Source organism: Phyllobates terribilis, unplaced genomic scaffold (genome assembly GCF_046119375.1).
Source record: "Phyllobates terribilis strain yellow unplaced genomic scaffold, ASM4611937v1 Scaffold_746__1_contigs__length_727209, whole genome shotgun sequence".
NCBI lineage: Eukaryota > Metazoa > Chordata > Amphibia > Anura > Dendrobatidae > Phyllobates > Phyllobates terribilis.
Window position 1 is genome coordinate 672545 of NW_027363506.1, and position 14210 is coordinate 686754.

A 14210-nucleotide genomic window follows, 5' to 3' on the forward strand; every position below is an offset into this window, starting at 1 on the left:
CTATTGAACCCGTTCTACGTCCAGGTGGCGAGCATTTTTATTGGTATATGGTCTCCCATGCTGGTATGTGCTGCCCCCCTCCTTGTATTTGTGCTGCCCCCATCCTGTCCCCACCATCCAATCCTGGTATGCGTGGCCCCCCTCACCCCCAATCCTGGTATGCGTGGCACCCCTCACCCCCAATCCTGGTATGCGTGGCACCCCTCACCCCCAATCCTGGTATGCGTGGTACCCCTCACCCCCAATCCTGGTATGCATGGCACCCCTCACCCCCAATCCTGGTATGCGTGGCACCCCTCACCCCTATCCTGGTGTGTATGGTATCCCTCATCCTGGTATGCATGGCACCCTATCCCTCACTCCCAATCCTGTTATGCGTGGCACCCCTCACCCCCAATCCTAGTATGCCTGGCACCCCTCATCCCCCCAATCCCGGTATGCGTGGCACTCCTCATCCCTATCCTGGTGTGTATGGTATCCCTCATCCTGGTATGCATGGCACCCTATCCCTCACTCCCAATCCGGTATGCGTGGCACCCCTCACCCCCATTCCCGTTATGCGTGGCACCCCTCATCCCGGTATGCGTGGCTCCCCTCACCCCCATTCCCGTTATGCATGGCACCCTTCATCCTGGTATGCGTGGCTCCCCTCACCCCCAATCCCGGTATGCGTGGAACCCCTCACCCCCAATCCCGGTATTCATGGCACCCCTCATCCTTATCCTGGTGTGTATGGTATCCCTCATCCTGGTATGCATGGTACCCCATCCCTATCCTGGTGTGTATGGTATCCCTCATCCTGGTATGCATGGCACCCCATCCCTCATTCCCAATCCCGGTATGCGTGGCACCCCTCATCCCCAATCCCGGTATGCATGGCACCCCTCATCCCCAATCCCAGTATGCCTGGCACCCCTCACCCCCAATCCCGGTATGCGTGGCACCCCTCACCCCCCAATCCTGGTATGCGTGGTACCCCTCACCCCCAATCCTGGTATGCGTGGTACCCCTCATCCCTCAATCCTGGTATGCGTGGTACCCCTCAATCCTGGTATGCGTGGTACCCCTCACCCCCAATCGTCACAGCGCATGCGCGGCTCCCAGCGCTACAAGCTTTGCTGTCAGCTGTGTCATACTGCACAAGCGTCCCATAACTTCAACGCTCACCGGGAGCAAAATTCAAACACCTGGGCGGCGCCACCCATGACTGAATGTGAGGATCACACCCCTATGACTGAACGAGTAGGTAGGGTATAAGTATATAAAGTGCTATACACTCATTATAGTTGCACCAATTATAATGAAAAAAGTGTGTTAGTGATGTACATTGCATCACTATCAACGCTATGAGGGCAGTTTACATAGTAACTAGGATGTGACAGCTTCCCTTTAACATGACAACATGTCAGTTCAGAGTCTTCATAAATGCCTGCTCCAGGAATCTTTTTTTTCCAGCCCCCATCTGGGCTCATCATCTATAATGTTGATAATTTACCTTTATCATAAAATCTTTTCCCGCAGCTTGGAATCTCACTATTTCCCGATGCATTGGCTCTTTGCTTCTCATTGTCTCCTGTGTTGCAGTTTATTTCTTCTACTGAATTCTGAGTTTGGAGCAGATGGAATAAAATATATATTCAGGTTCCCCAAGGGGGTGGGCTGCAAGTAATAGATAACTTCAAAGCAGACACGAAATAAAAGCGCAGTGAGCCATACTTCGAGTTCTTGACAATTTCTGCTCATCAGTCTGACTGATGAGAATGGAGGAGTAGGAGTTATCTGAATGTATAATCCTTTTTACTTAGAGACTTGTGTTTTTGAAATTTCTCGATAGGCTGGAAACTGAGCGTTATTAGATTTTCTCTCAGTGAATTAATGGCTGGAATAATGTTATTACCTTACAAAAAGGAGTAGTATTGAAGTTCTTTCTGCTTGCATTCATCATGGTTGTATATTACTGCGGTATTTTATTGCTATTTTTAGTTGAGTTATATTAATCACACTATAATTTATTAAAGAGAATCTGTAACCACCAGCATGATGTAGAGGCAGAGACCATGATTACAGCGATGTATCACTTACTTTACTGGGTGCTGCAGTATTGATTAAAAACTGTTTTATCTGCCACAGATCTAAGAGATCTCTGAATTCTGAGATCTAGATAGCTCCGCCCTCATACCACTGAGCTGCCAATCAGTGATGGAGGCGGGGTTGGACTACCTAGCATCAGGCCAAGTAGTCCTGATAATCTGCTGCTAATAAAACAGTATTTTTTTCAAAACTACATTAACCCCTTAAGGACGGAGACAATTATGCCCTTAATGATCAGGCCAATTTTTACAATTCTGTCCACTGTCACTTTATGAGGTAATAACTCTGGAACGCTTCAACGGATCACCCTGATTCTGAGACTGTCCTTTCGTGACATATTGCACTCCATGTTAGTGATAAAATTTCTTCGATATCACTTGCATTTATTTGTGAAAAAAATCAGAAATTTGATGAAAATTTTGAAAATGTCACAATTTTCAAAATTTTAATTTCCATGCCCTTAAATCAGATATACAGTACAGACCAAAAGTTTGGACACACCTTCTCATTTAAAGATTTTTCTGTATTTTCATGACTATGAAAATTGTACATTCACACTGAAGGCATCAAAACTGTGAATTAACACACGTGGAATTATATACTTAACAAAAAAGTGTGAAACAACAGAAAATATGTCTTATATTCTAGGTTCTTCAAAGTAGCCACCTTTTGCTTTGATGACTGCTTTGCACACTCTTGGCATTCTCTTGATGAGCTTCAAGAGGTAGTCACCGGAAATGGTTTTCACTTCACAGGTGTGCCCTGTCAGGTTTAATAAGTGGGATTTTAATAGTGTGCCACAGACTAATCAACCAAACTTTTTGGGTTGGGTTCTCTTTTATAGTCTGCAGGCATTAATTGAAAGAAGTCAGTGTTCCAGCAGAGGGAGACAACGTTTCAGAAAAGGCATTGTAGCAAACCAAAAAAGAAATTTTAAGTGCAGCAGAGTAACCAGCGCACATACCTGTTAGCTCAGGTGAGTTTAAAAGGCTGCTGTTGATAACAAGGGCATTTGCTAAATAGATGGTGTGTGTGCAACAATATACTGAAAGGTCAATTATATTGTGCAGCTTATCTCACCACCTGTAGTTATTTAGGTGAAAGCTCCAAAATGCTTGCCTAATATGTCTGTTTATCCAAAAGGAAGTAAAGAGGGAGAGCTAGAAAGATAGCATTGCGTTACATTACATGGCAATGCAATGCACAGTTGCTGAAGTTGAACCAAAATGAGCTTGTCATCTGGCTTCTGCAACTTTGAACATGAAAAATCCAATGAGGAGAAGAAAAGCAAAGCCAAAGAGTCCATCCCAAAATCCGACAAACAAGCAAAATGAACAAAAAACATTGAATTCAATACTTTCTGATTTTAGAAACTGCATTAAAGAAGGGGTGCACCGGTCCTGGAGATACTGCAATACCAGGTCAATGTGTGGAGTGGACAGAGCAAGCTCTTTTTCCATCTCCCTGTTCTAAAAATCCATTTAATATATGGTCCCCAGATAGGGGACGTATCAGATATTAAACTGATAAGAACAGATACTACACTTGATCTTAGCCAAAAGGCCGAGAAGCGATAACCAGAATTGGTTTCGAACTACGGAGCCACCCAAGGATCCTGAAGAGTCCATTTGTGGAGATGAGCTCCTGGACTCCCGTTAAGAAGACATGTCAACCTCTAGATCCCTTACATGCCTGCACTTTTCGGCTTGCTGCTGCTGCAATCCACGCGTTTTAGATCTGCATAACTCCACCTCTTTAAACACAGCACCCTCACCCCCTGCTGTTCCCACCCGCCTCAACACCGTTGGAAGGGAGGAGAACCAATTAAGGCGGGGGGTGGGGTGGAACGAGCAGCTGTCTACCCTTAGCAGGAGGGCTGCTGATTACTTACCTCTCCTGCTGCTGCTGGCTGTCCAGCAGCAGACTGAAGGTGGCTGCTGCTGTGCGCAGGTATATAAAGGCTCAGAGCCTATTATGACACGCGCAGCCAGCGTTCCATTGCCACATTCCATCTACTGCAGGCAGGATACCTGGCTGGCTGAATGTCGCTGAGAAGCTCACAGAGACCGCCATAAGCAACAGTTTAACAGAATGCCACAGACTAATCAACCAAACTTTTTGGGTTGGGTTCTCTTTTATAGTCTGCAGGCATTAATTGAAAGAAGTCAGTGTTCCAGCAGAGGGAGACAACGTTTCAGAAAAGGCATTGTAGCAAACCAAAAAAGAAATTTTAAGCGCAGCAGAGTAACCAGCGCACATACCTGTTAGCTCAGGTGAGTTTAAAAGGCTGCTGTTGATAACAAGGGCATTTGCTAAATAGATGGTGTGTGTGCCACAATATACTGAAAGGTCAATTATATTGTGCAGCTTATCTCACCACCTGTAGTTATTTAGGTGAAAGCTCCAAAATGCTTGCCTAATATGTCTGTTTATCCAAAAGGAAGTAAAGAGGGAGAGCTAGAAAGATAGCATTGCGTTACATTACATGGCAATGCAATGCACAGTTGCTGAAGTTGAACCAAAATGAGCTTGTCATCTGGCTTCTGCAACTTTGAACATGAAAAATCCAATGAGGAGAAGAAAAGCAAAGCCAAAGAGTCCATCCCAAAATCCGACAAACAAGCAAAATGAACAAAAAACATTGAATTCAATACTTTCTGATTTTAGAAACTGCATTAAAGAAGGGGTGCACCGGTCCTGGAGATACTGCAATACCAGGTCAATGCGTGGAGTGGACAGAGCAAGCTCTTTTTCCATCTCCCTGTTCTAAAAATCCATTTAATATATGGTCCCCAGATAGGGGACGTATCAGATATTAAACTGATAAGAACAGATTTTTTTTTTTTTTTTTTTTAAAAACCACTCAGGTTTAGATATAAGCAAACAGTTAACCAGACTTCGTCATAAGTTATACTGCCACTTCATAAGCATCATTGTGGTTTCTTTATTAAAGTATTATTCAACAAAAATACAAACAAGTAATCCTATGCCAGAGACATTTCCAGAAAAAATATCAACGGTATTTAACCATATCCTGCCACTTAAGGTATTTCCACACACCTTCAGAATCTGTTCCACCACCACCACCTTCTCTTGTATCCCACAAATAGATTACATATAGTCTTGCTAAGATCAACCTAATACAATCATTTACTGTTAAATTTACTCTTTTAAACACACACAAATTTCTCACATCCCACAAGCTCTCCTGCACACACACCATAATAAACCACATCATCCTTTCTAGGCCACGACGACTAGCACCAAAACCAAACATAGCCACTCTCCAATCAATAAACTTCACACCAGCAACCCCTTTACACAGTCCACCCACACCTTTCCACACATCATACGCAAAATTACAATCCCACATAAGGTGCCTCACCGTCTCATTCGCTCCACAACCATCCCTTGGACATACTGCAGATCTTATGAGATCTCTTTTCTTCTGAAAATCCCTCACTGGCAAAATATTATGAAGGCCCATCCATACTGTATCTCGCTGTCTATTCGACACACCTTGAATGCTTAACTTCTTCCATACCCGCGCAACTTCCATAGAACGCAATCCCACCACATTACTCTCACACTCATTCACACACATCTTCCCCATCACCTTCTTAACCAACATAAAGTCTTTCATTGCAACTGCTAACAAATCATTCTTCCTCACAAACTTCTCAATCAAACCATACCACTCAGGACACTTAAAAGCAACAGGCACATTCTTATCACGCTTCACCCAATTCAGACCATACAGCATCCATCCAGCCAAATACTTACACATAAATGCCCCTTTATTATTCTTCCCAATCAAAATGACCGTAGTCTTAATAAAATGCAATGTTAGAAACACTTCAATATTCGGAAACTTTAGTCCCCCATACAAATATTGCTTAAACAAAATCTCTCTCTTAAGTCTTTCCATCCTACTGCCCCAAAAAAACACAAAAATTAGTTTCTCCACTTTTTTAATTTTCCTATAGGGCACTGGAAAAATACAAGAAACATAAAGCAAAATAGGGAGAATAACAGCCTTAATAATAAGAACCTTCCCTACCAAAGACAAAGAACGTAACTTCCAAAAATTCATCTTCCGCACAATCCGCTCACCACATTCATCCCAACTCTCATAACCTTTCAAATCATCATTAAAAAAAACTCCCAACACTTTAATTGCACCATCCACACCAGCCACACCATCCATCTTAATCCTATTGTCACCAAAACATTTAAACATGCATTTGTTCCAATTCACACGAAACGCTGACGCGCCACAAAAAAAATTCAACAACAATTTTACTCTCTCCATAGAGGCCACACTCTCACTCACCACTACTACATCATCCATATATCCTAAGACTTTCACAGTCATTCCACCACTCCCTGGCACTAACAAACCACGCACCACTTTCTCTTTCCGAATCATACACAGCAGTGGCTCAATCACACACACAAATAATACCGGTGACATGGGACAACCTTGCCTCACACCAGACCTAATACACACTTTCTCACTCAAAAACCCATTCACCAGAAATTCACTCATCACCTCCCCATACAATCCTCTCACGGCACGCACAAATTTCTCCGGAAAACCCATTCTACGCAAAACCTCAAATAGAAACACATGAGACACGCGATCAAACGCCTTTTCAAAGTCAACAGCCATCACCATACACTTCTGCTTTCTTACTTTACAATCCCACAACACATCTCTTAAAAGACACAGATTATCCGTCATACATCTACCAGGCACTGCACACACTTGATCTTTACCAATCACATCAGCTACAACCACACGCATCCGACACGCCAAAATTTTACTGAATACCTTGTAATCGGCGTTCAGAAGCGTAATTGGCCTCCAATTACTCAAACACCTTTTATCCCCTTTCTTATGGATTAAGACCACCACTCCCTCCTTCATTGAACCCGCAAGCATCCCATTCTCCCACATAAACTGACACACTTCCACTAAATCCATACCCATCACTTCCCACATCATAACATATAGCTCCACAGGCAAACCATCCTTCCCAGGCGTCACATTTTTCCTTGCACCAAACACCGCTTTCTTAACTTCCTCCTCAATCACTGCCTCACATAGACCAGAACATCCATCCTTATCCACCTTACAATCCAAAGTCTTAAGCACTTCTTCTTTCAAACTCTCATCCACCCACTTCCTGCCAAACAACTCAGCATAAAACGTGACCACTTCCTTCATTACATCCTCCCCACTCACACAAACACCATCCACATCAAAAATCTCCTCCATACCCTCCTTCTTACCATTTATTTTTTTAAAGAAATATCTTGAACACTTTTCATCTTTATCAAGATGGACCACCTTTGACCTAAAAATTATTTCCCTTCCCTTCCTCTCCAAAGTCCTCTTCAAATCCTCTCTCGCACTTCTTAACAAATCATCCACATCCACACCACACATCCTCATTTTCTCTAGCCATTCCACCCTCATCATTAAATCTTTATATTGACTCCTAACCATGGCAGCCTTTTTATAGCCCCATCGACGAAAAAACTTTTGCACTTCATACTTCATCCAATCCCACCACACCAACACACTTTCAAACTTACTCTTTTGAGATTTACACCAACTATATTTTTTCTTAAAATTATTCACAATTCTCTCATCCTCAAGCAAACTCACATTCAATTTCCACACACCTCTCCCATGCACCCGCCTTAAATCCCCTCTAAACTCACCTTTCAGGCACACATGGTCCGAAAAAGGAACTGAAAATTGAGAAAAACCATCACATATTATATTTTTAGAAAAAAACATCCTATCAATCCTAGATGTTATCCCACCCCTGTCAGCTTTATAGGTTGGTGGTGGTGGCTTCCCCAAATAAACCTCAGCAGCATCAAAAAAGAAAAAATCAGAAATAATGTTTGCCAATTTTTTTCCTGAGGCATCAACTTTCCCCTCAGTTACACAGTTAAAATCACCTGTTACTATCACAGGGATCCTACCAGGTAATTCTAAACATAATTTATCTAATAAACTTAACCTGTCTTCTTTTTTTGTAGGACCATAAATATTTATAATTTTAACTTTCCACCCCCTCCCACACACAACTGCAGAGATGCAACGACCCACCTCTATTACCTTATAATATTCAAAAACAAAATTTCTATTATTTAATACTATCCCAACTCCATCATTTTTATTCCCACTAGAGCCAGACCAGATATGCTGGCCATATGGCCAATCAGCGTCTTCCAGGGGTTCTTCTATACCACACTCCTGTAGACACATAATATCAAAAGAATGGTTATGTAAGAAGTCCAGAATCACAGATCTTCTAACTCTAGACTTTAAAAGTCTTACATTAAGGGACGCAATGTCCCAATTTGGTTTAGAGACCATTCTTTGGCTCAAAAACCAGAAACACCAGTCTCAGCAAAAAAACATGCCTTCCTTATCCTTTGTCATCCGGCGAACTCCCACTTAGCTGAAAGATAGTGGACTCCAAATTCTCCTCCAGGTAAGCCGTTGACGCAGGAGAAAGAGAAACCACTGGGTAATCCCGCTCACTCACCGGACTTGCCACGCATTGGCTACTTGATGGTTCAGACAACCGGGCCCTTTTATTCTTAGCGCGGTCCGGTTCCTCAGAAGACCTCACCCCAGTCTCAGTGAAGTCTCCTTGACCTCCAGCTCCCTCTTCATCCATACTTTCACTGCTCCAACTGAGAGCCGGGTCCCCTGGGATTTCCAAGGCTCCCTCACGTTCTTCACAAAAGGAGTCAATGAAACCCCCCTGATAGGAAGAAATATCCATCTCAGCTGCCAGAACCTCTTCCACTCTCCCGGGCTCCACCAGTAGGTCAGCAGACGCCCTCACTGGAGCAGTCTCCACACGCTGTTCCACTACCTTCACCCTGGAAGAAACTGCGGCCTCAGGTGCCACACTCTTAGGCCTCGGAGAGTTCGAGACCACCTCAGAGTATGCCCTTGCCTTGCCCTCGTTCGCACGACGAGTACAATCCTTAAAGGCATGCCCCTCCATACCACAAGCATTGCAAACAATTGGATTGGTACAGTCCTTAGCAACATGCCCACTTTGGTTGCACTTGGAGCAAACAGGCACAGCAGTACAAACCTCTTGTAAGTGTCCGTACTTCTTACATTTCCTGCAAAAAACTGGGGCCTCAGGAAAGAAGAGAATACCCCTATCTCTCCCGATAGAGAAACTTTGGGGAGGGTAATGAACACCTCCAGGCTCCGAAGAACTTTCCCCAAATCTGACAAAATATCTGTATTTGCCAGTCCATAAGTTCTCCTCGTTCATGATTTTGTGACTGTTGCTCACAAAGTCACAATGCCTCTTAAGAAAAGTCGCAATGTCATGTTCGTGCACAAAGGGATTATACATAAATATGACTAGGGGAACATCACCTTTGGAGTACAAGACTGTAAAAGTCAAACCATGCAAGGTTGGATTCTTCTCCTGCTCCCTCAACTTCTTATACAGGTTCCGGCAAGCCGCCATAGATTGTAGCACCAAGACATACCGTCCTTCTTTCCGGGATTCCTGCAGGCAGACGATGTTTTCTCTTGTCACTTCCAGGATTTTGAAGATCACCTCGTGCACCATATACGACAGATTGAAACGCTCTCTGACAGCAGCATCAACTTCAATGCGGAATGCATTGCGAACCCGATTGTCATCGGTCCCAGCATAGCGTATCTTCACGCCCATTATGATCACTCTCTCGTTCCTCCTCGTTCTCCCCCTAAAGCAGCAACCGGCTTAAGCCATCAAGATGGCGATGCCGGAAGGCCAAGGGAAAACACTCAAGGACCCCAGACAAGACACTTGGTCTTAGCCAAAAGGCCGAGAAGCGATAACCAGAATTGGTTTCGAACTACGGAGCCACCCAAGGATCCTGAAGAGTCCATTTGTGGAGATGAGCTCCTGGACTCCCGTTAAGAAGACATGTTGTCAACCTCTAGATCCCTTACATGCCTGCACTTTTCGGCTTGCTGCTGCTGCAATCCACGCGTTTTAGATCTGCATAACTCCACCTCTTTAAACACAGCACCCTCACCCCCTGCTGTTCCCACCCGCCTCAACACCGTTGGAAGGGAGGAGAACCAATTAAGGCGGGGGGTGGGGTGGAACGAGCAGCTGTCTACCCTTAGCAGGAGGGCTGCTGATTACTTACCTCTCCTGCTGCTGCTGGCTGTCCAGCAGCAGACTGAAGGTGGCTGCTGCTGTGCGCAGGTATATAAAGGCTCAGAGCCTATTATGACACGCGCAGCCAGCGTTCCATTGCCACATTCCATCTACTGCAGGCAGGATACCTGGCTGGCTGAATGTCGCTGAGAAGCTCACAGAGACCGCCATAAGCAACAGTTTAACAGAATGCCACAGACTAATCAACCAAACTTTTTGGGTTGGGTTCTCTTTTATAGTCTGCAGGCATTAATTGAAAGAAGTCAGTGTTCCAGCAGAGGGAGACAACGTTTCAGAAAAGGCATTGTAGCAAACCAAAAAAGAAATTTTAAGCGCAGCAGAGTAACCAGCGCACATACCTGTTAGCTCAGGTGAGTTTAAAAGGCTGCTGTTGATAACAAGGGCATTTGCTAAATAGATGGTGTGTGTGCAACAATATACTGAAAGGTCAATTATATTGTGCAGCTTATCTCACCACCTGTAGTTATTTAGGTGAAAGCTCCAAAATGCTTGCCTAATATGTCTGTTTAGCCAAAAGGAAGTAAAGAGGGAGAGCTAGAAAGATAGCATTGCGTTACATTACATGGCAATGCAATGCACAGTTGCTGAAGTTGAACCAAAATGAGCTTGTCATCTGTCTTCTGCAACTTTGAACATGAAAAATCCAATGAGGAGAAGAAAAGCAAAGCCAAAGAGTCCATCCCAAAATCCGACAAACAAGCAAAATGAACAAAAAACATTGAATTCAATACTTTCTGATTTTAGAAACTGCATTAAAGAAGGGGTGCACCGGTCCTGGAGATACTGCAATACCAGGTCAATGCGTGGAGTGGACAGAGCAAGCTCTTTTTCCATCTCCCTGTTCTAAAAATCCATTTAATATATGGTCCCCAGATAGGGGACGTATCAGATATTAAACTGATAAGAACAGATACTACACTTGATCTTAGCCAAAAGGCCGAGAAGCGATAACCAGAATTGGTTTCGAACTACGGAGCCACCCAAGGATCCTGAAGAGTCCATTTGTGGAGATGAGCTCCTGGACTCCCGTTAAGAAGACATGTTGTCAACCTCTAGATCCCTTACATGCCTGCACTTTTCGGCTTGCTGCTGCTGCAATCCACGCGTTTTAGATCTGCATAACTCCACCTCTTTAAACACAGCACCCTCACCCCCTGCTGTTCCCACCCGCCTCAACACCGTTGGAAGGGAGGAGAACCAATTAAGGCGGGGGGTGGGGTGGAACGAGCAGCTGTCTACCCTTAGCAGGAGGGCTGCTGATTACTTACCTCTCCTGCTGCTGCTGGCTGTCCAGCAGCAGACTGAAGGTGGCTGCTGCTGTGCGCAGGTATATAAAGGCTCAGAGCCTATTATGACACGCGCAGCCAGCGTTCCATTGCCACATTCCATCTACTGCAGGCAGGATACCTGGCTGGCTGAATGTCGCTGAGAAGCTCACAGAGACCGCCATAAGCAACAGTTTAACAGAATGCCACAGACTAATCAACCAAACTTTTTGGGTTGGGTTCTCTTTTATAGTCTGCAGGCATTAATTGAAAGAAGTCAGTGTTCCAGCAGAGGGAGACAACGTTTCAGAAAAGGCATTGTAGCAAACCAAAAAAGAAATTTTAAGCGCAGCAGAGTAACCAGCGCACATACCTGTTAGCTCAGGTGAGTTTAAAAGGCTGCTGTTGATAACAAGGGCATTTGCTAAATAGATGGTGTGTGTGCAACAATATACTGAAAGGTCAATTATATTGTGCAGCTTATCTCACCACCTGTAGTTATTTAGGTGAAAGCTCCAAAATGCTTGCCTAATATGTCTGTTTATCCAAAAGGAAGTAAAGAGGGAGAGCTAGAAAGATAGCATTGCGTTACATTACATGGCAATGCAATGCACAGTTGCTGAAGTTGAACCAAAATGAGCTTGTCATCTGGCTTCTGCAACTTTGAACATGAAAAATCCAATGAGGAGAAGAAAAGCAAAGCCAAAGAGTCCATCCCAAAATCCGACAAACAAGCAAAATGAACAAAAAACATTGAATTCAATACTTTCTGATTTTAGAAACTGCATTAAAGAAGGGGTGCACCGGTCCTGGAGATACTGCAATACCAGGTCAATGCGTGGAGTGGACAGAGCAAGCTCTTTTTCCATCTCCCTGTTCTAAAAATCCATTTAATATATGGTCCCCAGATAGGGGACGTATCAGATATTAAACTGATAAGAACAGATTTTTTTTTTTTTTTTTTTACACTCAGATTACAAAGTCTTGGAATCAGCAAAAAGATAAGAAGACTCAAATCCATCATCGTGCATTCTACCAATTTTAATACTTCTCCAAATCTTTTATTTTCTTTTTCTTTTATATATATATATTTATTTATTTTTTCCCTCTTTTTTTTTTTTAAAAAAAATATATAGTTTTGGCTATTTTTTTTTGTTTGTTTTTGTTTTTGTTTTTTTGTTTTTCCACAGGTTTTCAAAAAATCAAAGCTTACAAGGTAAGTTCATTCCATTTACATTGTTTCCATTTCTCATTTGCTTTCACCTTGCCAAGCGTCATTTTGTCCCTCCAGAAATACATGTACAAATAACTTAGACATAATTTAATAAACTGGTCGACTGTTACTTCCTTATGTTTAAACACTAAAATGTTCCTTGCTTTCCACAATGCCGCCTTCACACATGCAATAATAATCCATACAATTTTAAAATCCTCCTCTCTTATCCCCATCCCATAAAATACTCTGTTAAAATCCAAAAAATTAACAGTACTCACAGCTCTCACTATATTGCACACTTTCCTCCATATTGTCTGTGCAAAATTACAATTCCAGAAGATGTGCATGGGTGTTTCACTATTCCCACACCTGGATCTTGGGCACACTTCAGATCTTACCAACCCACGCCTGTGTTGGAACTCACGGGTTGGCAGGCAGTCTTTTACTATACACCAGAGTAAATCCCTGTGTTCATTAGATAACACACTATAATTTACATTCATCCAGATTCTTTCCACAATTTTGAATGAAAAATGTTCCACAGGACTGATACCTATTCTCTCTTCCAGGATTTTTAGGATTTTTTTATGGCATTTAAGAACATTTATTTCGACCATCTTAAGTTTAAAATCTCTTAAAATTTTTCCTAAAACAATATAATTTCCTGGAGGTAAAAACCTATAAGGCCTATTTAGAGACATCTCCAACCATTTATAATTTCTAATATAGAAACCTAAATTATATATAGAAAACAACTTTAGCTTAGAGCCTGGTCCTAATAAAGTGCATACACAGTTCGCTACATACTTTGCATATAAAAAGGACCTAATATCCGGAAAACCTTTCCCACCTTTTTTCTTTGATTTATATATCTCCTCTCTCTTTACTCTTTCCATCTTGGATCTCCATAAAAAATTAAAACATACCTTAATAACTCTCTTCATGATATTATTTTGGGGGATAAAAACTGTTGAGACATATAAAAACATTGGGAGTAAAACCTGTCTAATAATTAAAATTTTTCCTTCCAGGGTAAGATCTCTCAACTGCCAGAAAGTAATCTTTTTCTTAACTCTTTCCAGCAGAGACTCCCAATTTCTTACATTACCACCTGACTCTGAGAAATAAATACCTAAAATTTTTACTTCATTCATTCTTGTTAATTTACACTCAGAATCTACAATAAAATCACCAACAGTTAAAATACCAGATTTTTCCATGTTAATTTTAAAACCCGATGCGCCCCCAAACCAATCCACTGTTCTTATGGCTCTGTTCATGCTTCTAGTGTCTTTAACTAAAACCGTCACATCATCCATATATGCCACCACTTTAACTTGTTCATTGCAACTCCCGGGAATAAAAAAACCATTGATTACCTTATCTCTCCTAAAAGCTGCTAAAAGT

At 42.7% G+C, this 14210-nt stretch overlaps 3 non-coding genes and 1 pseudogene across 3 annotated transcripts; all 4 read right to left on the reverse strand.

Moving 5' to 3' along the window:
* Positions 1–3475: 3475 nt before the first annotated feature.
* LOC141238532 (U2 spliceosomal RNA) lies at positions 3476–3666 on the reverse strand. The gene has a single exon (XR_012304010.1). It is a non-coding gene; the product is annotated as a U2 spliceosomal RNA (small nuclear RNA).
* A 1106-nt stretch (positions 3667–4772) lies between these two features.
* On the reverse strand, positions 4773–4954 carry LOC141238537 (U2 spliceosomal RNA). The gene has a single exon (XR_012304012.1). It is a non-coding gene; the product is annotated as a U2 spliceosomal RNA (small nuclear RNA).
* Positions 4955–11080: 6126 nt separating this feature from the next.
* Positions 11081–11271, reverse strand: LOC141238511 (U2 spliceosomal RNA). The gene has a single exon (XR_012303989.1). It is a non-coding gene; the product is annotated as a U2 spliceosomal RNA (small nuclear RNA).
* Positions 11272–12380: 1109 nt separating this feature from the next.
* LOC141238536 (U2 spliceosomal RNA) lies at positions 12381–12592 on the reverse strand (annotated as a pseudogene).
* Between the last annotated feature and the right edge of the window lie 1618 nt (positions 12593–14210).